Source organism: Lutra lutra, chromosome 7 (genome assembly GCF_902655055.1).
Source record: "Lutra lutra chromosome 7, mLutLut1.2, whole genome shotgun sequence".
Classification (NCBI taxonomy): Eukaryota; Metazoa; Chordata; class Mammalia; order Carnivora; family Mustelidae; genus Lutra; species Lutra lutra.
In genome coordinates this window covers 101,701,102-101,724,429 of record NC_062284.1, presented here as the reverse complement: position 1 = coordinate 101,724,429, position 23,328 = coordinate 101,701,102, and the positions used below count along the sequence as shown (strand labels likewise).

The window sequence follows — 23,328 nt, the reverse complement described above, 5'->3', positions numbered from 1 at the left end:
CTTCCGACAAGAAGATAAGGAAAACCCATTTGAAACAAGAGTGAAAAAAATAAGGTTATACATAATTTAGTGCTAAATCATCACTCCATTAATCACATTCCATTTCATTTAATTTGCACACCTTGCCTCACATAAATACTTCTCTAGAGACAGAAATTCTCTTCATTCCTCTTACTGCTTATGTGAAGGCTACTTGAGGACAGGGGTCCATGTCTCTCAGTTGCCTTTAGCATTATTCCCTGAGCCTGATATATATAATATTCTACTTATTATTATATATTTTAAGTGGTTAAGTGTAGTAAGAAAAAGAGATTAATAGAGATGAAGTAGTCACAAAATTCAATTTTAAAATCTTAATCTTGAAACTAGGATTTGGCACACAGGAGGCTTGCAATATGTATGCTGTGGCTGAATGAAAGGATTGAAGAGATAAAATATTCCCAGGGAGAAAATAACATCAGCAGAGAGGCATGAGAATGGCATTGATGAATCTGAGAGAGATTAGCCAAACTAGAGCTAAAGTTGGATCACATGAAACAACAGGAAGTAAGGTTCACTAGGATGGACAAATTATGGGTCTGGGAAACTCAGGAGAGAAGCTTGGGTTTGATGTCCTAGAAAACAGGGAGTCTTTGAAGGTTTGGGGACCACTGAACTGTGGAACAAAAGTGTCTGAGGAAGATGAACAGCCGTGGCCAGAGGACAAGTTAGTGAAGAAGAGGGGGCCTCGCTGAGTCTAGCTGTGAACCCATGAGAGCCATCCAGGTGTGAAGTGATGGCTGGGACGGGCAGGGGTTGGGGGGAGGTGTTGGAAAGGAAGGGGTGTGGATAAGAGGCATTTCAGAGGAAGACTCAGCAGGATTTAATAAACACTTTTCAATAGATCAGAATCTCTGGGCTTACCACGTCTGCAACAGAAGAGATAAGAAAATGACTAACACTTGTAGAAGAAGCAAAAGATAGAAGGCTTAGGGAATGGAAGCCAGGCCTGGGGGTCAGCAACCCATGACCTTGCCCAGTGCACTTGTTAATTCATTCCTTAAAATCAGAAGGTAGCCTAACCATTCCAACTTGCTAGCCTCTTGCCTTCTGCTGTTGTATAAGGTCTAAGATGCAAAGAGAAAAGAAACCCTAGTCTTTTTCAGTAGCAACCTTTTGGAAACTTTCTGGAAGCTGCCAATCTCTCAAGGCAGAATTCTCTTGAACTTGCCAAACTCTCCTCACCTTTTCATCTTTCCTCTGAAGCCAAGAACACCCTGAGACAAGCACCCAAGAATGCCTTTACCTGCTGGAATATTTGGGTCCCAGAACAACAGGAGCAGGTGACAACAGCTCTCAGTTCTTATTTCAGCACACACTCAATATGAAGTGTAGAAAGCATGAACTCACTGAGTTGTAGAAATCCACTTCAGCATACCTACAAACGAAAGCACGGTAGAATTAAATTAAAGCAGAAAGTGAACTACAAAAGCCTCATCCATTATGCATTTTCTTTGACATTTTCTATTTGTGAGAATCTCTGTTAGGTGGAGATATTGCATTTGCTGTAGATTCTGCCATCTGAGGGTCTCATTAATGCTCCCAGCATGCCTTTATCTGTTCAAGAGGAAAGAATGACTTCCGTGAAAAGATAGTGGTATAGCCATGCAGCATTCAGCGGAAATGATGCCATGGAACGATGTGCATGATAAAACTCATGATAAAATGTCATCTGCTTCAAAAAATAAATGGTAATTGCATAACATGACAAAGCTGTTAAGTTTTGTTATGGTGGCAATTATATATTGCAGTATATAAATATATCAAAACAACCAACACATTATACACCTTAAACTTACATAATGTTATACGCAAATTATATCTAAGTAAAAATAAATTAAAAAAAAAAACCCTTGATCCATGTGGACAAAGCTTAAAAACAAGGCAGACAGGTTACAAAAGGATATATATGTCAAAATTCTATTACATAGTCAAAAAAATCTTGGAACACTTCTTCTTCTTCTTCTTCTTTTTTTAGCTTATATCTGGAAGCGGGGGAGAAAGATGGGGTATGGGAAAACAGAATGGGGTGTACACAGGGGCTTCAGCTATACTAGAATGATTCATTTCTTGAGCTGGGTTGGGTACATGGGTATTCATTACATCATTCCTTTTGCCTTTCTGTACTTTGAAATATTTAACAATGTATTTTCTTTAAGCCTTCAGCTCTTTCCTGGGAAGAAGGAAAGAAGGCTAAAGCTGCAACAGGTTTCCACCACCTAGAAGCCGCCTCTCATTGTTTTCCCTCCTTAGTGCAGGAGAGACCCACTTCCACGGCAAGGAGACAAAAACAGAGAGAGGAGATGCTGGCATGAAGCCTTGAGTTATTAAAAGGACAAATACCTTTCATTCAACCCTTACTAGTAAACTTTTAAAAGTCCATACATTTTTATTTTTACTGGACAGGAGTTCCATTCCAGGAGGAGGGGCATCATTTCTTTGCATCCCTAAGCAGGGGAAGGGGTTTCCTCCCATTACAATGCTTAAGAGGGCAAATATGTGAGAGTAACCCAAAATGCTCAAATGCCTATGCCTTGCTGGCCCACAGAAAGGGGATTAGTAAAGCACCATTAACCCCACAGTGAAAACACATCAGTTTAGGGTTTTCTTTCATCCTAAACCCAGTTTATAAACACAGCCTTATCACAAGGGAATGTTTATCAGCATGTGTTATAAGTTGGTTCCCAAAAAGCAACGGTAGCTAATGAAATTGAATATGATGGAAAATCTATCTGCTCCTTCCAGCAAAAACGACCCAGTATACAGGCCAGAATGTGGTTTAGTTTAAGCGTCTTCATTGTAGTTTATTTAGAAGCTTTATTAAGAAGTTAAAAAGAGCCAGAGGTTTGAACCTAAGAATTTCCTACTTTTCCAATTACTTACACCAAATTTCTAAAGCAAGTCAGAAGATTGAACTTTTTAATGGCTTTCCAGAGCCAAGAGTTAAGACACATTCCAGTAATTTAAGATCATTTATCTGAGAAGTGGTTGATGACAAAGGAAACTTAATTACAACTTTCTTCTCCTCCTACTTCCAACCACCCAAGAGGTCCTTGAGCTTCTGATTGTTTTTATTTACACTAAACTTCCTGAGGCTAATTTGACTAAATACCTTAACTAATCTTGACTTTCCTAAAAGCTTTCCTTCAAGGGTTAATAATGTTTGTCTATCGCTATCATTATTTCTCACTGGAGGGTCACATTTGTTATGCATAATTACTAATGAAATGATGAAACAAATGGAGAAACAGTGCAGACTGTCACTCCCAAAGGGCCAATGTGCAAATTTAACTATGTCTCAGTTCTCCAACATCGTGCGTGTAAATCTGTTCAGTATGTGCCATACAACATTCCTGACAATGCCAGGATCACAACTAAAGAGACTGGAAAGCAACATGTAACTTAGCATCTATTTTTTTTCCTTGTGTGTGGATCGGGGTAGGGGCAGGTCAATAATGTAACTGTACAGTATTTTCTAAACCAGAGCCTGGAGCCTGTGGGCTTTGAAGAGTTGATAAAAATCAGAAAGACAAGAATATTTGGTTAGAACTCTCCTGGAGTTTTTGGGATATGTGGTTTCCATGGATAACTGAGGGTCGAAGCAGGGAGATCCAAATATACACACTAGGACTCCCATGTGGAGAAAGAGAACTTTTTAAATTTTCTCTGACAACTCTTCTCTTGATCTCCTCTATCTTCCTAGGACAGACAACTTACCCTATTCCTTTCAAGTTTATACAGTCTGATCTAATGCTCTGCAGCCAGACCTGAGCATTACTATCTCAGCTACTATTGACTTGTCCCATCTGGTTTATATATCAGCCATCCAGGGCTTCTATACCCACTTCCCTTTCTCCTGTCTTTCTCCTTGGAGTTAATCTAAGATTCCGGCTGAGTTTTACATTGTCCTGGCATTGAGAGGGAGCCTCTAGTCCTGAGGGGTCCCTGGTTTGGGTTTCTCATCTCACTTGGTCTTTGAGTATCAACTCTCTCCTTGCCATGCCTGCTGTGGTGTGACTTTTACCTGAGAGTGTCAGCTGGAATCCACAGACTTCTCCATTCCTTCTGCTTTGTTGTAGAGCTCTTGCCTCCTATCCTGAATCAAGCCCTCTCTGATTCAGTATTTGCTTGTCCTTCTGTATCCTGCCTTTCTCCTGAGAATTCTCAGTTACTTTCTCTGTACTGCTATATAGTGTATGGATGGGGTTCTGGAGACTACCCAGACCTACTTCCATAGCACCTCCCTGAGAACTTACCATTTTATTGCTTTAATCCCATGAGCTGGATCTCTGAATGACTTCTAGGCTTACAAAGAAAATAGAGCATATTTCCCAATACTTACTTTCAGATTCCTTCCAAACCTATCTGGGAATTATCTTCCTGCTACTATCGCAGGTTGTCAATTTATAAAAGGAAGGAGAGAATTAGCAATACTTTAAATAAAGGATAATAGTTTGGAGGAGGATTATCCAGAACAAAGGATAACGAAGGTTTTATTCATTCACTTATTTATCTGTTCATGTATAAATTTTGACTGCGCTAAACACTGCGCAGATTACGTAAGTGTAACCAAGACATGGTCCATGCTTTTAAGGAATTCCTAGTCTAGCTGGGAGCAGGCATGTTAGCAGGTATTTTCAGGGCATACTGGAGACTTACAAATGTAAACATCTATCTGTACAGAATGGCAGGGTTGTATAGGAATTCAGAAAAGTTTTCTTAGAAAAACTGTTGCTTCCCTTAAGTCTTGAAGGATGATTAGGCTATCATCAACAGGGGGATGGAGATTTTTGGCAGTGGGAACAATAGGAATAAAAATATGGGGCATGAAACAGCATTAGGGATTATAATTATATATAATATATATATAATACATTATATATATAATATATATAATTTATTTATAATTAAATTATAATATGGTATAATTTGTTATAGCTGGAGCAAAGATGGCAAAGTGGGGGAAAAGTCAGAAAAGAGATCAGGAAATTAAGGAGTTTTGGGGTTTTATCGCAAGAACCGGAAAAACCATTGAGTCTTTGAATAAAAGGAGAGATATGAATTCTTACCTTGTAAATATTATTCTTGCCATAGTGTAGAAGGTGGACTTGAGTATGTCAAGATAGAAGTTAGGGAGGCCAGACAGGACATGATGAGGATATGAATTAAGGGAGCAATAGTGAGGAAAAAAAGTAGAGAATGGCAATGAGAAATATTTAGTAGTTAGAACTGAGAAGACTTGATTACTTACTGACAGGAGAGAAAGAATTTGGCAATGATTGGAAGTTTGCTGGGGGGATAATGGTAGAATTTGAGAAGATAAAGAATATAATAGATATAATATAATATATTATAATATAATATATAATATATAATATATAATATAATATAATAGACTTTATCAAGCAAGTTGTTTAATTCAGTTTTGAGCATACTAAATTTAGGGAGTTTTTTATTTTTTTAAAGATTTTTTTATCTATTTATTTGACTGAGAGAGAGAGAGAGAGAGAGAGAGAGCACAAGCAGAGGGAACAGCAGAAGGAGAGGGAAAAACAGGCCCCCTTCAGAGCTGGGAGCCTGATATGGGTCTTGATCCCAGGACTCTGGGATCATGAACTGAGCCAAATGCAGCCATCCAGATGCCCCAGTTTCGGGAGCTTTTGAGATATCCAGATGGAGATATTTAATTGGTAATTTAAAAAAAAAGTCAGGAACTAAGTGTCAAGGTCTGTGCTAATTGTATAGATCTGGAAGTTATAAGCATACAGATTGCATAATGACAGTGTCAGACTTTGCATACTTGAAAGTATGCATTTATTTTACACTAATAATTTTATTGGACATAGAATTCTAAATGGAAATTATTTTCTTTTATGGGTTTGAAGTATTGATTGATGTTCTAGTATATAGGGTTTCGATGAAGTGTCTGATTTCTATTTTAATCTTATTTCCTTTTATTTCTCTCTCATCTCTGGGAGAGCACTAGCAGTGGAAAAGAAAGAACAAGGATTAAAACTTAGTAATATCAGCATTTTAGGAGTTAAGAAGAAGATACAGGGGCACCTGGGTGGCTCATTGGGTTAAGCCGCTGCCTTCGGCTCAGGTCATGATCCCAGGTCCTGGGTTCGAGCCCCGCATCGGGCTTTCTGCTCAGCGGGGAGCCTGCTTCCTCCTCTCTCTCTGCCTGCCTCTCTGCTTACTTGTGATTTCTCTCTGTCAAATAAATAAAATCTTAAAAAAAAAAAAAAAAAGAAGAAGATACATAATCTGATAAAACAATCTAGGAAAAGAACTTGAAGAACCAGGAAAGTGTCAAGAATTCAAAGGGAAAGGTTGAGAACTTTTAAAGAAGGAACTAATCAACAGTGTCAAATTCCAGAAAGATCAAGTAAAATAAGCCAAGAATGGGTCTGTTAGATTTGGCAATCCGTGGATCATAGGTGACATTCACTAAAATCGTTTTAGTGGAGTATTGGGTTGGAAACTGAATCAGGGACTTCCAACTCAAAATGGCAGACTGAGCACACACATCTATCTCCCTTGCCACTCAACTGAGAGGACTGGAAGAATTACAAAGAAGTCTAACCCCAATAACAGTACAGAGTAAAAAAAGGGGTCATCGGTGTACCAAAAATTTTGACAAATCTCTGGAAAGCAAAAAGTAAACAGACTTTTTACTTTGTGACTAAGCAGAACCTAGTAAGCTAAAAACCAGAACATGCACAGAAAACCCAAAGAAGCTGCTGTTCCTATGAGACCTGGAAAGTTCTGAGTCTGGAGTCAGAAGGTCAATTACAACTCAAATCCACAGAGACTTGAAAGACGCTGTTAATGGGCATGAGGGAAAATGTAGAAATGTGTGAGGGAATGGCTTTTGAGGTGTTGGAACAAGTTGAATAGAATACAGTTTTCAAATAGGCCAAATTTATAGATGTGAAAATTCTGGTCAGAGAAGCAATATGCTAGTTAGAGCAACTTGGTTTGGTGTAATTGTTTGCATGGTTACAGAACTGAAACCCAGATGCAGCTATGGCCCTTAACTTAAGAGGCTAGAATACCATAGGTTCCTCAGAATAATGCAGAAAATGGAAACCGAAGATGCAGGGAGGGTACTTGCTGTGGACTGCTTACTTACCCTCCCTTTAATACATCCTCCCAGAAGGCATAGGAGATTATTCTTTCACCAAGACATTGAGAAATACATAGGTGAAGGAAGTGCCAGCCTCTTTGAAAAGTGTCAGTGTAGCTATTCTCTACAGGCTGAAAGGCTGGTGGGAGATACTGCAGTAAAAATGGGTTCTTGACTTCCATAGGTGGCCTGGAATTTTACCCTGCTCACCAATTAGCTTTCTAGTTTCATAGATGATGGTAGAAGACACGAGACTCCTGAATTAAAGACAAGACTTTAATTGATGGCATAACAGGCAGCATGAGCATATGTGCAGCAGTTCTCCCTGCCCCCAAGTTCCTCAGGGGTGTTTCAGATGGGCCCAAATGGATACGTGAACATGAAATGGCTTGTATTACAAGAGAGGAATGCTGGGATGAAGGAACCTGAATTAAATAATGGGCAGTAAACCTGCCTGCCCTTTGATGGAATGGAGATGCTACTTCTATCTTCCAAAGATATAAACAAATATGTCCTTTGTTCCAACAGAGACACTATTTCCGTCTTCTAAGTTCATGCAGAAATGCAAGAGAGGCATGGAGAATTATCACTTAATATCTATCTGTATTTTTTACCATGTCTTAGCTTCTGGTAAAATTTCCCATTAATATGTCACTCTATTGGCCCCTCTGATTAATCTGAATGACAGATGCTGGGATCAAATCTGTTCAGTTTCTCCCATACAGTATTTCATTGATGCTATCAGTAGGACTCCAAAGCAGTAGGAAAGGGCCAACACACAATATTGACATCAAGAATTCTGGATCTACTAGCTGAATGAATCCCGTCAACCATCAGAGTCTGCCTTAGAGAGCCAGGCAGTTTTCTCCATAAGTTTCTGTATTTATCTTCCCACTAGGCTTGAAGAATTGATCCAGGTACAGCAGGATCTTCAGCAATCACACACTTTGCCTTGGCCCATATATAGGAATCAAGGGCAAGTCTATCATCTACAATAGCCCAGGCCATTATGTTGAAACTTCCCAGAATATTTTCTACAGCCAAGGTAGTGTCATTAATCACTTCAGCTAAAGTCAAGGACAAATTTTTATCACCTTTTCTAATTGGGTAACTCCTGTTATATAGATACCTGCCCCCACAACATGTACATAAATAATGGGTTGGTGATCCTCTGGGAAGCTCCCCTTGATTAACCAAGGGTATCCTCATTGGGGGGGGAGATATTTATGGCTACCTAAGGACTATATGATCCACCAATGGTGTTTCCTTAAATCTTTTTAGATTAAAATAGATAAAATAGATAAAAATCTTTTAAGATCTTCTTTCCCTAAGAAAGTTACCAGTCATTTTGTTTTGGAGCAAGAAGCAAAGCAATGCCTAACTTCACGAGAAGTTATTCCCAAAGACATATAATCTGCTCTCAGAAAGTATTTTGAATGATGTGGGGGCCCTTGCAAGTGGGACCTACATCAAATTTAGATATAAGCTGTCTTCTTTATGAGGAAGGCTCTTGGGGTGATTCTGAAAGACAGACTTCATTAACGTCCAGGCCTCTCCTATAAATAACCAGGTTGAAAGTGTGTCTTTTCCTAGTGCCAGGATCATTGCTCTCCCTCTACTGCCACAAAGTTATTCTCTTTTCAAAAGTAGCCACAAATGCAGTGTTTTTTCCAGTCATCACCTCCTTGTACCCAGGCTTTCTAACTAGAAAGCTCAGATTCAAAATGGATAACTTATAGAGACAAACTTAGGGGCATTCAGCAAGCAGAATACTCAACCAAGTGTCATGCAATAGGATCAAGTTAGTCCAATAAGGGAACCCAGGTGGTTGACTCAGAAACAAGCTTAAATCTGGGGCATCTGGGTGGCTCAGTTAAGTGTCCAACTCTTGATTTCAGCTCAGATCATGATGTCAGGGTCCTGCGATCAAGCCCCACATCACGCTCTGCTCTCAACAGGGAGTCTGCTTGAAAGTCTCTCTCTCCTTCTCCCTCTGCCCCCTGCCCCCAATAAATAGATAAATCTTTATTTAAAAAAGAAAAATTGAAACTTAAACCCACCAGGCCATCTTTTAACTGGGCTGCCACCTACAGGGTATACCAGCTAGCTTGGTTTGGAGTCATCACTGAGTCATCATGACCCAGCAAAGGTTAGTGCAAAATACCCAATTTTCCTAAGAGGTTGATATAACCTACCACTCCCTTTGTCCCAGTCATTACCTAGAAAGAGGCTGAGAGAAGATGATCCCTTTCTGGGGAAGGTGGCATTCGGTGCTGAAATTGTCTTACTAAGGGATGTATCCAGGGAAAAAGTGAGGAAGACAGAAAAAGAAATGTTTTTTAAGTAGAGTTTTTAAAGAGGCTGTTTTAACTTTGTCAATACTAGATGCATGTAGATAGTAGAAAGCATGGGAAGACCCATCATATACCTTGACCACAAGCCCATTGATGAGTGGTTTCTTTTATAAAAAGTATGCTGTTGTTGTCAGGATGCAAACAGTCTGGAAATCTGAAAATGTGACACTCATTAGTTTTGAGAGTCACAATGGTGTGCTGGAAATTGGCTAATCAGCTGGACAGCAATACTGTACCCTGAAAACTTTTCAATAGGGATAAGGCACCACCAGTAGTTCCAAGAGTTGGTCAAAAGTCCAGTGTGGTCAGTCTCCCAAGAATAGGCAGGGGACAAATGCATAAACCTGTGGCAAGGGACATAATTCCAGCAATCTAGAGTCCCTTAGTTTTTCCCTGTCTAGAATGATAGATGAGTTGTTATATCAGTATAATGATGGATTGCCAATGGCCGCACTATGGACAGTACCGTTTCCATCAGCAATCTCTTCAGAGAACAGGCCCCAATAATGGGCATCTATATAAGTGACACAGATGGTTTGATGAGCAGTTGTGATCCCCCCCCCACCATCTGTAATCCCAAAGAAAGGAGTCTCTGATATGCCAGTATGTTGTTTTCCAAACAGCAGACCAAATAGCTAGGTCACTGGCAGCAATTCAAGAGTCAGTAAAAATATAACAAGTTTCATCAAAGAGAATATTGGGCATAGTTATGAAAATGGCCTTTGAGATTTCCCCATTGAGCAAAGTGACCACATCTATTTTTAGTTCTATAAAGTTGGAACAGAGTTGGAATAGCTACTGCAATCCAGTGAACACAATCAAGTTTCAATTTAGCCAAATGATCAGTGAATTAGGCCGAGGTATTTAGGGATAACTTGCTAGATCTAGGACCCAATAGATGTAGCATTAGCTACATTTGGTTGTTCCACTGGGGCAAGTTAATTACATCTGATTTTTCCTTTTGGGAGAGATAACAATTTGCCCTCACTTGAATACACTGAGTTTTTATTTGCTTTCTCTGGTCACTGTCTTAAAGGACCACTATTCCAAGATTCACTGAATGCTCTATTCTCAGTGACTTTAACCTACATAACACTGCTTCTGACTAAGGAACTCATTTTACAGTGAAAATTTTAAGGCAGAATATCTTAATAGCAGCATTATTGACATTTTAGACAAGATAATTCTTTGTTTCAGAAGGTTGTCCTTGGCACTGCAAGATGTTTAGCATCATCCTTGCCCCTCACCCACTAGATACCACTAGTACTGCCCCCACACAAGTCATGACCATCTAAAATGTCTCCAGACATTGCTAAACCACCCCCGCTTGAGAACCAATGATTTATGGCAGTGTATTGTAAACCTCAGACAAAGAAGAGCTGGCTTTATAGAACAGTTCGGTGGCCTATTTTAGAGTCAGTTACAGCATCATCTTGGAGACAATAATACAACCTTGGTAGGCTGGAATGGTATTTTTTAAGATGTGGTTTATTCTCTGAATCAGTACCCTATAAAAACGGTGATTCTCCCACAGCCAGAATACATTGGTCTGGGAACCAAAGTATGAAAGATGGCTCTCATCTCTCATTATTATATTGGATGATTCACTTAAAAATTTTTTGCTCTACCATCCCCACAACAGTGACTCTTTTATGTTAGAGAACTTGGTACCAAAGGAATTATTCCACAAGGATACACAATAATCATCTCAAAGGATTGAAAACTGAGATCATCATACCATGCTCTTTTGCTAAGGGGGAAAACATTCTGAAAAGGTGGAGTTCTGAATCTTATCTGATTCAAACTGAACCTGCTCATGGAGGATTTTTGCCATAAAACAGTGGCAAGGGGGTGTAGAACAAAATCGTCTGGGTTATCTTTTAACATTGCCATGCCCAGGAAAGTTAATGGGAGAATTCCATATCTGGTTATGAAGTCTATCTTGTACAAAATTAATCATCCTTCCCCCACTGTTGGGCAATTAAAAAATCTCAAATACTTTAAAAGTGGTTTTAAGGTATCAGAGAGCTACTAAGTCATCCAGGATTTGAGAAGAAGAAAACCCATTGAAGTGAGCCAAGAAATTTTGTGCCATCTTTTCCAATGCATTTGCTAAAGTCTAAGCAATGAACTAGAAAAGTTGAGAAACTGGGTAAAAAGTAGCTATCAAGAGTCATGGAAGCTGAGTATATCTTTAGCTGTTTCATAGCGATGGAGAGTCAAATATTGGAGATCAAGATTACTATGGCAACCAGATTGTGAGGCTGGAAATCCTAGAGGGAAGGAAAACACATTAAAATGAGTCAGGCCTTCTACTGAATTATAAGTTGCACACACCTAGAGGTGGGGATTATGAGCAGGAAGTAGAAGCTAAGAGTCCCAGACATTAAGCAGAACTCTCAGTAGTTTCATAATTCTGAGTAGATTGAAATTGGAGGTCAGGGCCCACTGAGGTAGAGCTCTCTTATAAACATCAAAAGCTTTGGGCTGTCCCCCAAAAACTGCACCTTAATGATAAAGCTACACTAGAATACATCAAACCTTATAATAACTGAAATTTAGCCTTAAATCAGATCAATTCTTGATTGGATTAAGTGATTTACTTCTATTGTAGCTACTTGCAGAAAGCTCAAGAAAACCTTTGGAGAAAAATAAAATCACATAGATCTTATGTAGCATATTCTATACAATATCCAACATTCAATAAAAAATTATCAAAAAGCAGAATCAAGCAGGAAAAAATGAGAAATCAATCCATAGGGGATCTAGATAGTAAAGTGATGAGATATAGATGTTAAAGGAACTGCAATTAATATATACTAGAAGATAAAAGGCAAAATACAAACTCTGGCCAGCGAATTGTATCTAAAGAAAAATCAAATAAAATACAAGTGAAATTAAAAATATAATAGATGGGTACAAAAGCATGTTAAATACAGAAAAAAAGAGAAGTACTGATCTTTGACTAGATTATTAAAAATTATTCAGTTAGGGTAGAAAAAAGAATGGAAAATATGGGACATGGCAAAAAGACCTAACTTTGTGAAACTGGAGTCATGGAAAAAGAAAGAGAAAGTATGGCAGAAGAAATATTGAATTAAACAGGGGTAGAGAATTTTCCAAAATGGACATGAGCCAGAGATTCAAGAATGCTTAAGGACACAAGTATGACAAACACAAAGGAAATCACACCTAGGTAAATTAGAGTAAAACTGCTAAAAACCATAACAAAGAATGTCTTGTTTGAAGACAAGAAAATCTTCAAAGCAGACAAAGGGGGAGGGGGTATTGTAGACCAAAAATAATAGAAAGGTTAGAGACTAGAAGACAAAGAGATGACATCTTTTAAAAAGTTGAAGTAATAGCCGCCATCCTAGAACTCTAAATATAATGAAAATCTCCTTCAAAATTGAAGGTGAATGGGCAAAGACTTTAACAGACACTTCACTAACGCAGATGTATATATGGCAAATAAGCATATGAAAATATGCTCTGCATCATATGTTATCAGGGAAAGGCAAATTAAAACAACGAGATACTACCACACACCTATTAGACTGACAAATTCAGAACATTGACAACACCAAATGCTGGTGAAGATGTGGAACAACAGAGACTCTCGTTCATGGCTGGTAGGAATGTAAAATGGTACAGACACTTAAGGAGAATTTGGCTGCTTCTTACAGTACCAAACATACCCTTAGCATACAATTCAGCAATCACACTCCTTATATTTACCCAAAGAAGCAGAAAACATATGTTCACACAAAACCTGCACACTGATGTTTATAGAAACTTCATTTGTAATTGCCAAAAACAGAAAGCAACCAAGATGTCCTTTAGTAGGTGAATGGACAGATTATTTGTGGTACATCCAGATAATGGATAATACAACACAAAAAAAGAAATGAGCTACACGTCATGAAGCTGTAAGGAAGAACCTTAAATTCATATTACTAATGGAAAGAAGCCAATCTGAAAAGTCTATATTAACATTATATTTCCAACTATAGAACATTCTGGGAAAAGCAAAACTATGAAGACCCTAAAAAGACCTAGTGGTTGCTAGGGGATTAGGGGGAGGGGAAGGAATGAATAAATGGAGAATGTAATATTTTTAGGGTAGTAAATAGTCTGTATGAGAGCATAATGATGGATACATGTCATTATACATTTGTCCAAACCCATAGAATGTATACCAAGGGGGAACCACATTGTAAACTATGGATTTTGGATGATTATAATGTACCAGTGTAGGTTCATCAATTATAACAAATGTACTGCTCTGGTCGTCCATTGATAATGAGGGAAACTATCTATGTGTAAGGGCAGGGAGTATATGGGAAATCTCTGAACCTTTCCATCTAAAGCTACCCTAAAAATATAATATCTAAAAAAATAAAATTAATTAAGTGAAATTTAAATTTAAAAAATTAAAGGTGAAATAAAGGTAGTTTCAGAAACAAAACCTATGAGAATTCATCACCAGCCAACTTGAACTCTAAGAAATAATTAAATGATTTTTTTGAGCAAAAAAACTTAATATCAGGAAAAAAGCATGGAATGTAGGAAAAAATAAAGATCAAGGAACAGAGTAATTATGTTGGTAGATCTAATTGAATATTTACTCTTGCAAACCATGACCAGCTACCAGAGAGAAAATAAAATAACTTAAAACTGCTTCTTTAACCCTAAACTGCAAGGAAAAAAGATTATAGACTAAATAAGACAAATAGAAAATAAATAGTAATATGGTAGCTCTAAAGTCAAATATATGAGTAATTAAATGTAAATAACTCAATAATCCAAGTAAAACATAAAGATTTTAAGACTGAAGGAAAAAATAGAACCCCAGAACAGGCTACTTAAAGACATACCTTAAGTATAAGGAGAGACAAAAATTGGAAGGAAAGGAATGAGGAAAATACAGATACAATATGAATATTAACCAAAAGAAAGCTGCTATAGCAATACAAAGTCGACTTGACCAAGAAGCATGACTCATTTAGAGAAAAGTATCAGTCTACAAGGAAGATATAACAATTCTAAATTTGTACCTAAAATCATAGCTTCAAACTACATAAAGCCAATCTTCCTAAGATTAAATGGAGAAGTAGACACATCCACAATCAGATTGGGCTACTTCAGTGTATCTCTCCTAGTAACCAAGAGAATTGAGAATCAAAATTAGCGAAGATATGAAAATCTGAACAAGTTTGACCTGACACATAGAGGACACTATACTCAACAGATGCGGGATACACATTCTTTTCAAGCACACATGGGCTATTTACCTATGGTGGCCATTCTGGACCATAAAACAAGTCTTCACCTATTTTAAAATTGAAATCAATGGAATATATTCTCTATCCTAGAATTAAGTTAGAAATCAGTAATAACAGGAGAATTAGAAATACCCAAACATTTGGAAATTAAGCAATACACTTACAAATAATCTGTGAATGAAAGAATTCTTCGTGGAAATTAGAAAATAATTGTGAGATAAATGGTTACGGAAGTACTGCACACCAAAACTTGTGGTATCAGAACAACGAAATGTGATCCTTGTGATCTTTGCATGGGCTCATCTCATAGATCCTATAAACATTAAAAAGATGTTATTATAAACAACTGCATGGTAGTCAATTATAAAATTCTGAATAAACGCACAATTTGCTAGGGAGAAAAAGTTACTAAAATAAACTCAAGAAGAGTTAAAAAATCCGAATAGTTCCACATGTATCCAAGAAATTGAATCTGTAATTTAAAACTTTTCAGAAGGAAAACTCCAGGTCCAGATGTCATCCTTAGTGAATTCTTCTAACATTTAGGGAAGAAATAGCATCAGTCCCCAAAGATTAGAAAACTTAATGGAGAATTACAATTCAAGATAAGCAAGCCATCCCAGCCTCTGAACTTTCAGGTATGAAGGTATAATTTAACCTAAAAGAGTGCCTGAAAGCGAAGAGAACACGGAATGAGTAATAGAATAAGGAAATTATAAACACGATCTGTAGCTCTTTAACCAGCTGCGGACATGTGGATTTTAACACCTACTCATATTTTTCCTTGTTCTATTTATATTCATATTCATATTTTTAAAAATAATTTTTCTCTTCTCTTATCCCCCAGTTAGTTTATACAGAATATAAGATGGTAGTTTACCTGGTCATTTATAGGTTATGGGATATATATCCAGGATCATAATAAAGCAGGAGCAAGGACATGGTCCAGAAATGTTAGACTGGTTGCTGAACACAGTAGCTAAAGAACCATGGTGAAGGATAGGTGGATAGAAAGCAGACAGTGGCCCAAACACTGGCTTTCTTACTGTTTCCCAATCCTGTGAAATACCCACCATGCTTATGAATTGCCCTCTCCCAAAGGTCATGAAGCCCTGGGAGATGGAAGAAGTCCAGTGTGATGATTTGTGCTAACATGATTATCATCAGTATAATGAAGGACATTTGAAAAAAAAGAGTTGCAGGTGGTATATGCAGTAACAAAAGGATGAAGCACAGAGTGAGCTCTCTTGGGTCACTGGGGATCACACCCAGAGGCAATGCGTCTGAGTAATTCCTTCTGAACAAAGCATAGCTCAGTGCTATTCCTGGATCTAGGCCTACTAAATACGTTGGGGTTTGATAGTGATCAAGATTACACATCAACAGATAGTTGAATGAACAAATGGATAAACATCATACATTAAGTATGAGCCCAAGAATGTGTTTGAAAACAGCTGCTATGAGAAGTATTGGAACAGAGTCATGATAACAGACCAGCACATTCTGGCCCCCAGGACAGAGAGTCAGCCATTCGATGAACTTAATAAAAGGTTGTCTTTTCTGATACTGCTGCTCCAAGAAGCTCAAATCCCCCAAGAGCAAACAGAGGAGCTAAAGAATGAGGTTCTAATCGAGCCCTCACTAAATCAAGAGGGAAGTCCAAGCCCAAGAAAGATGGGCCAGTTATCGACTCAAGAGATGTGGGCGGTTCTCCTCATGCTGCTGAGAGTTCCATTATTTTTTTGGCTCAGTACAAAAAAAAAAAAAAAAAAAAAAAAAACAAACCACAATACTTCTGGTCACCTGTCATAAGCAGGAGATTCTTATCTTAACACGAGATGATTTTCATGTACTTGGAAGATCCCCATCTTGTTACAAAACATTATGAAATAACAATAGATAGCACATTTTTTTTCTTCCTAAGAAGCTAAAGGACTTTGACATATATCTTATTTAATCTTAAACAGCTCCTTGGATTTATGGGAAGGAGGGGGTTAAATATATTTTGCCTATGGAATACCCAAAACTTGCACAAAAATTGAATGTCGAAAATGGTCAAAAATAGGATGCAGTGCCTCTAGCTTTCAACCCAATGGCTTGTCTTAGACTTAGCCTTTCTTTTGTGACTTTCTGTACCCAGTTCTACCTATAAGAAGTTCCCCTTAGAACCTATACTTCCCTTCGGTCAACAAAAATTGTTGACATTTGCTATGCATCTAAGTGTCAGGAGGGTATGGTAGATGTTGTCTTGATAGGCAACATCCATTCCATCCTTCCCTGATGAATGGTATCAAAGCAGTTTGTGGAATTGCTGGTAGTTTAGCTTAAAGGGTAGATCAGCTAGGTCTGAAGGGATATCCTATCCCTCATGACAGTGACTGGTTTAGAAGTAAACATGTGACCAGAGAGATTTTCTGGAGGCTTCTGAGTGAGTAAGTGCTTTCTCACTCTTAAGAAAGAGCAACAGGAAAGCAGACACTCCCCTGCTGATTGCTACTGGCAGCCATCCCACAGCCCCAAGAGAAACTGCTTTAGGATTAAACTGACACTGTAGACAGCAATGTGGAAGATGAAAAGACACTAAGTCCTTGATGATATCATTGAACTTCTGGATCTACTAAAGCTGAAGCCCACCCCTACTTCTGATTTTCCTCACATATATAAGCTGAAGAATACCCTTATTGTATAAGCTAGTTTGAGTTGGCTTTCCTATTGCCTATAGCCTTCTAATTGCCTATAGACTTTGCACTGCCTATTGCCTATAGCCTTTGCATTCTAATACAAAAGGACTCAGAAAGACCTATGCTCACATGCAAAAAGAACCTTCTTCAGTTCCAGAGCCTCCTTTCCAGTGTTCATTCTACCCATCCAGAACCTGGTGTTCATAGGCCCAACAACCCAGGACACAACTTCATTTCTAAGCCCACATTCTCCTCAGCCACCTTCTCCTCGCAAATTTCAATAGTTGTGGTGTAAGCCACTAAATATTCAGGTTTATGAAGGGTTCCATCTTTATTTATAAACTCCTCTATTAAGTTGACCTGGGCATGTCCAGGGTCAGGGTCATGGGTTGGGATGGTTTAGCCCCAGCTATATATCTCTTATTGCATTTCCAGACGTCTTCCTGGTATTTTGTCCTTAAGGGAAAAGAGGAAGAAGGCATTGTGTTCTCTGTCATCACTTTCCTGCCCCACATAGTGATTCTCACTCCCCTTGATCTTCCCAGTCTTCAGTGTGCACAGAACTACTCCCTAAGCTCCCCTGTGTACAGGTGTCTCTCACTTGATGGTCTTCAGGGCCAAGCTAAAAGAGCTGAGCTCCTAAAGGAAGACTTCTTACCCTACAAAAAAGGATCCAGTGTAACTGAAACTGCTTGCTGAGCAGGGGTTGTTTGTGCTATACTGAGCCCCACAGGTCAGGGTCTGAGAACTGGGAAGGTGGGCGTCAGAGCAGAAGGCCAGGGAAGAGCAGACTCTTGGTAATTTCAAGAAACCCATTCAGGGACTAGCTACGGGGTAGAATCCCTGATAGCTTCACCATGGGGGTGGAGGAGCATTGATATGGAGTCATAATGACTGAATTCACTTGTCTCCCAACTTTACTAGCTTTGTGGCCTTTGACAAGATCCTTAACTTCTCTGAGCTTCCTGTAGGATGGGGCCAATGATTGCTGCCACTTGGGGCTGTTTTGAAGATAACAGAGACAAAGTACCTAGTGCACACCTTCTTTCATGGCATCTTTCAGGATTGTTAACACTCTTTTTCCTTTGTGTGAAATCTGAAAGCAGGAGAGTGCTCTGCACAGGGGAGGAAGTTGGGGCTTGGCGCCAGGATGCTATCTGATTTGGAAGCACTTGCCCCAGGGCAAAAAGCGTAGGTGAGGAATCTAACAATTCAGTTCAAGAGCCAACTCTATCACTGGGTGAGTGAGTACCCCATTCATCATTTCTATGATTACCCTCCTTCTTGCTACACAACAGTGTTGGACTAAGTAAGCTCTGAGGTCCCTTCTGGGTCTCAGGGTTTGGGGAGGAGGAATTGGCCACTATGGGCATGGCAGGCAAGGCCCGTAAGAGGATATGCATCTATCCTCCCACAGTTCCTCTGCTGGTCCCTGTGCCTACTCCTTGCAGATTCTCAGCCCTCTGCCTCCAGCCACAGAGTACTGCGCACCATCTCCTACCCTTCTATCCCACACTCCTTCCAGGAGACAAATGGTAGTGCCTTGACTACCCCTTTTAAATTAACCAAGCATCATGTTTGATCACATGTTTATACAATTCTTTCAGGGGCATTTCTTAATGATACCTTCTTTTTCAGTCTGTCGGTTCCAAGTTAGGAATCACATATTGCTTTAGGATTTTTTGCTGTAGGATTCTATGCCAGAATTCAAACATTCTAGTGACAGCCCTTTCAACTCACTCCTGGTGACATTCTCCCAAAGTCTGATCTTCCCTGTCTTCATGGAAACTGCTTTTCTGTTTGGGCTCACCAAATGCAGATGTCTTTCTCAGCTTCACCTTAAGCAGTTCAAATGGTTTCTTGATAACCTTGTCATGGTCTCCATAATCTCTCTTTTCAAGAGGGTATCTTTCTCACTGGTTGTCTGTTTGAGTCCCATGTTTTGCTTTTGTAACAGACTCCAAAACCGGGCTCTCTCTTTCCAAGAGAACTGCATGCTTGGAAGTTGAGTGAGAATGTGGAACTCAGGCCATGCGTGCTGAGAAATCCCAGGTGATGTGTGCTGAAAATGCAGATTTCTGACCTCAGGCACGGTGCCTGAAAGAAGTTTTAATGTCCAAGTGTTTTATGCTTCAAAGATAGGCCTTTGTGGTTGTTGGTTTAAACCTGCATACTACACAGGAAGCAATCTGATATCCCACTGACTGGAACCTGTAAGGTAATCCAAAATTGCTTAGATGGAGGCCAACAATTTGCTGAAGATTTGATACTCTCTAGGGATTATTGCCCAAAATAGGTGAGTAGACTAACAAGTTGCTCCACCAGTTCCACACATTATAGGCCAAATTTAAGAATTTAAGTATTAAGATAACTAAGGAATTTAAGTATTAGGATAACCAAGAATAAAGTATTTGGATTAGTTTTATACTCAGTGTTTTCTGGCATTCCACAGCTTTTCAAAAATTTCTGAATCATCATTTTTAAAAGTTGGTTGTAGTCTTTTTTATCATTTTGTTAACTGCAAAGCAAAGAGATTTCTCCACTAGGAGGGGTGTTCTCCTGTCCTGGTCAAATAAAGGTGTAATGTTGCCTTTATGGTCCCCTTTCTAGGAGATACTTCAATTTCACATGGTTGTGTAATCCAATTTAGATACTCTTTTTAAAATATCTTTTAGTTCAATAAACACTTCTTCAAAATCTGTATATGTAAGGCACTAAAGATGACACTAAGATGAATAGACATTATGTATCTTCTCTGGGGCTTACAGCTTAAAGACACATTTATAGGCAAAAAGATATAGATAGATAAAGATATAGATATATAGATAGATAGATAATGTGCAGGGAAAAGTAGTCAAGGAGGACATTAAAGACCCCAGGAGAATCTTAGCAAATCTTATGGAAGAAGTGGTGTTGGAGCTGAACCCTGACAGATGGGAAGCATTGCCACAATTAGAGGTGATGGGAGAGTGTTTTGCCTGAAGAGAACACCTGAGCCCTGGTTCAGGAAGAAGAGGAACATAGTAGACACAGGTGAGAGACAGAACATGGTCTGCACAGGCTCCATGGGACACAGCTTCAGTGGAAACAGGCCCGCTGAATGTGAATGCCTATCTGAGAGGCTGGCAATGGTTTCCATTTTAGCTGGGTGCTCTGGGATTGCTCAAAGGAATCACTCGTCAACATTGGGTAAATAACCTCAGAAGGTTATTTATCAAATTGCCCATGAGAGAAGCAACTCCCTGGAAAATCAGTATCTACTGCATACCAGCATCTGCAATTCAGAGAACCTGCTCTTAAGACATTCCATTTAGGCTCAGATTGGGAGCCATTTTGTTTGTTTGTTTTCTTTGTCCCTGACTGATTATGTTAGCCTTGTCTCTTCCAAGCAGGAGTTGCTCGGGCTGGTTCCAGCAGCAGATTTCAGTTGCTCTGAAGGTTAACGACCTGTATCATTGAGATGCCCTCCTGAGTGCCTCCAGGGGAATTCTGTGCTGGCCACATACCTCTACATCTTAAATCATGCCATCCCCAATGTGTCTTCCACACCTGATGAAAACCTTTCTGTTTTTACGTGATGCAATAAGACCCATACAAGAGAAAGTTAATTTTATCTATTTAGGGGAATCAGAAGCACCAGCGAGATTGGTGGCATGCTCTAAAAGGCACACTCCAGTGGCAGTGAGGTTTATGGATGATAGAATGGGTCAGGGCTGTTAGGAGGATTTTACAATGCTCCAGGCAAGAGGTAACAAGACCTGAATTAAAGCACTGAGACTTAAAAGGAGGAGCAGATACTGGTGGTGTTTTGGAGATAGGATCAAAAGGGTTTGGCAACTGATTGAAGGTGCAGGGAGAGGGAGGCAGAAATGCTGAAGCGGCTTCCAAAGGTGTGAGGCTAAGTTAATAGGAGGATGATAATACCATTACACCAGGAAGGGAAACCCAGGAAGGGTGGTAATTCAGGCGCTAAGGGGGGTAACTTATTTTGAAAATAACAAGAACATGCTTGGCTTCTATTCACTGAATAGTTATAATTAGGGCGACTATATAATTTTACCATCTAAACTGGGACACTGTTGAGAGAGAAAGGGGATTCTTTCATAATTGCACCAGGACAACAGGTCTAAACCAAGATTGTTCCAAGTACATCCAGATGTTTGGACTCCCTATTTATAATACCTTTCAATGCTCGCCCAGTTGGGGACGAGTGTTAATGAAGCTGGCTCACAGTTCATTGAACTTAGGACCTAGGAATTAGGGGATAACCTAGAAATCCATATAATGTGGCCTGCCAGCACTCCCAGCAAGTCCTCTACACTTCATTCCTCAAGTCCAGCCTCTGTGGAAACAGTTCCCAGACACTAAGGATACACTATGACATTCAGAAGCCCACTCTGGTTTTGGACAGTGCTAAGTGTTCTTCTTTATTATCCTTAGCTGAAAGGTGCTTTCCTATAAATTCTGTATGTTGGTTCTAATACAGTTCTAATAATGACATCACCAATATTACAATAGTTAGCATTTACTAAGCACCTACAAGGGCCAGCCTCACATGTATTACTTTCCAAGCTCTCCAAAATTTCTAGGTGCAAGGAAACATCCTCATTTCACTGATGAGACAAGAGACACTGAGAATGTTACCTGTCAAAGACACACGGCTAGTAAGTGGTAGAGTTCCATCTCCCTGACCCCAAAGCCCATATTCTTTCCACAATTACACATATCTGCACACTGTAGACTAAGTACTATCTCTCTTCCATACATCATCTCTTGTGATATTTGAAAATAATGGTTTCTTCTCCTGGTGACCTTGATTCATATTCCATCCTCCTCCCATCTGCTATGCCAATAGAGTCCAGTTTTTTTCATTTAAAAATTTCTGGATCCCTCACTTCCAGCAAGTTTCAATTTAGTAATGTGCCTCTAAAAATGTGATGGTCAGGATCAAACCCAACATTTTAGGTGTGTCCCAACTAGCACAGACAATGCCAAGCCTCTTACTTGTTTTGTTCTGGGCACAAGGCTTCAGTACAAGGTGCAGCTTCTGAAGGTCATTCTTTCTGTCCATCACCATCTGCCCTTCAGTGACAGGTAGTGCATCATATGCTTGTTAAGTTGTCAGGTGTTTATTTTTTTTAAAGATTTTATTTTTTTACTTAGAGCATGAGGGGGGTGGTGAGAGGGAAAAGTAGGCTCCCCACTGAGCAGGGAGCATGATGTGGAGCTCGATCCCACAGTCCTGGGATTATGACTTGAGCTGAAATCAGCCACCCAACCGACTGAGCCCCCCAGGCGCCCCAGGTTGTCAGGTATTTACAATGGTTCTGCACGCAGAATGTGGCAGCTTGATATAACCCATTGCTAAATCTAAATGCCAGTTTTGCTGATGGTGGGGGCAGTAGTCTTGTTCTTGCTACTAACAATGTCCAGATTTCTTTGCCCATTCAGCCTTTATGCTAAAGGTGAGTCAGACTCTATCACTGGTTTTAGCAGTGAACTCACAGTCTAGACTTTTCTAATCACTTTCCAACCCCCCGCCTTAGTGAATGGCATAGTGATGGGCATGGTAAGCTTTATCAGTTAGCTACTGCTCTGGTAATGTCATGTAACAAATTATGCCAAGACTTGATAGCTTATAAACACAGGCATTTGTGTTTCTTGCTCATATTTCTGCAGGTGGCTGAGATTTGGCTAATGAAGGCTAGGCTTGGATGGTGTTGGCTCCAAATGGATGGTCCTATGATACGAAAAGAAGCTTGGGCATACTTACACAGTTGGCCTTGCTCCTTTGCTGCACATCTCCCTTCTGCCATGCCTTGAATGTAAGGTTTGTTCGT

The 23,328-nt window shown here is 39.4% G+C and overlaps 1 pseudogene; it reads right to left on the bottom strand.

The window, feature by feature from the left end:
• Nucleotides 1-8,062: 8,062 nt before the first annotated feature.
• LOC125104521 (40S ribosomal protein S3a-like) overlaps nt 8,063-23,328 on the bottom strand; it is a 37,492-nt pseudogene continuing 22,226 nt past the window's right edge.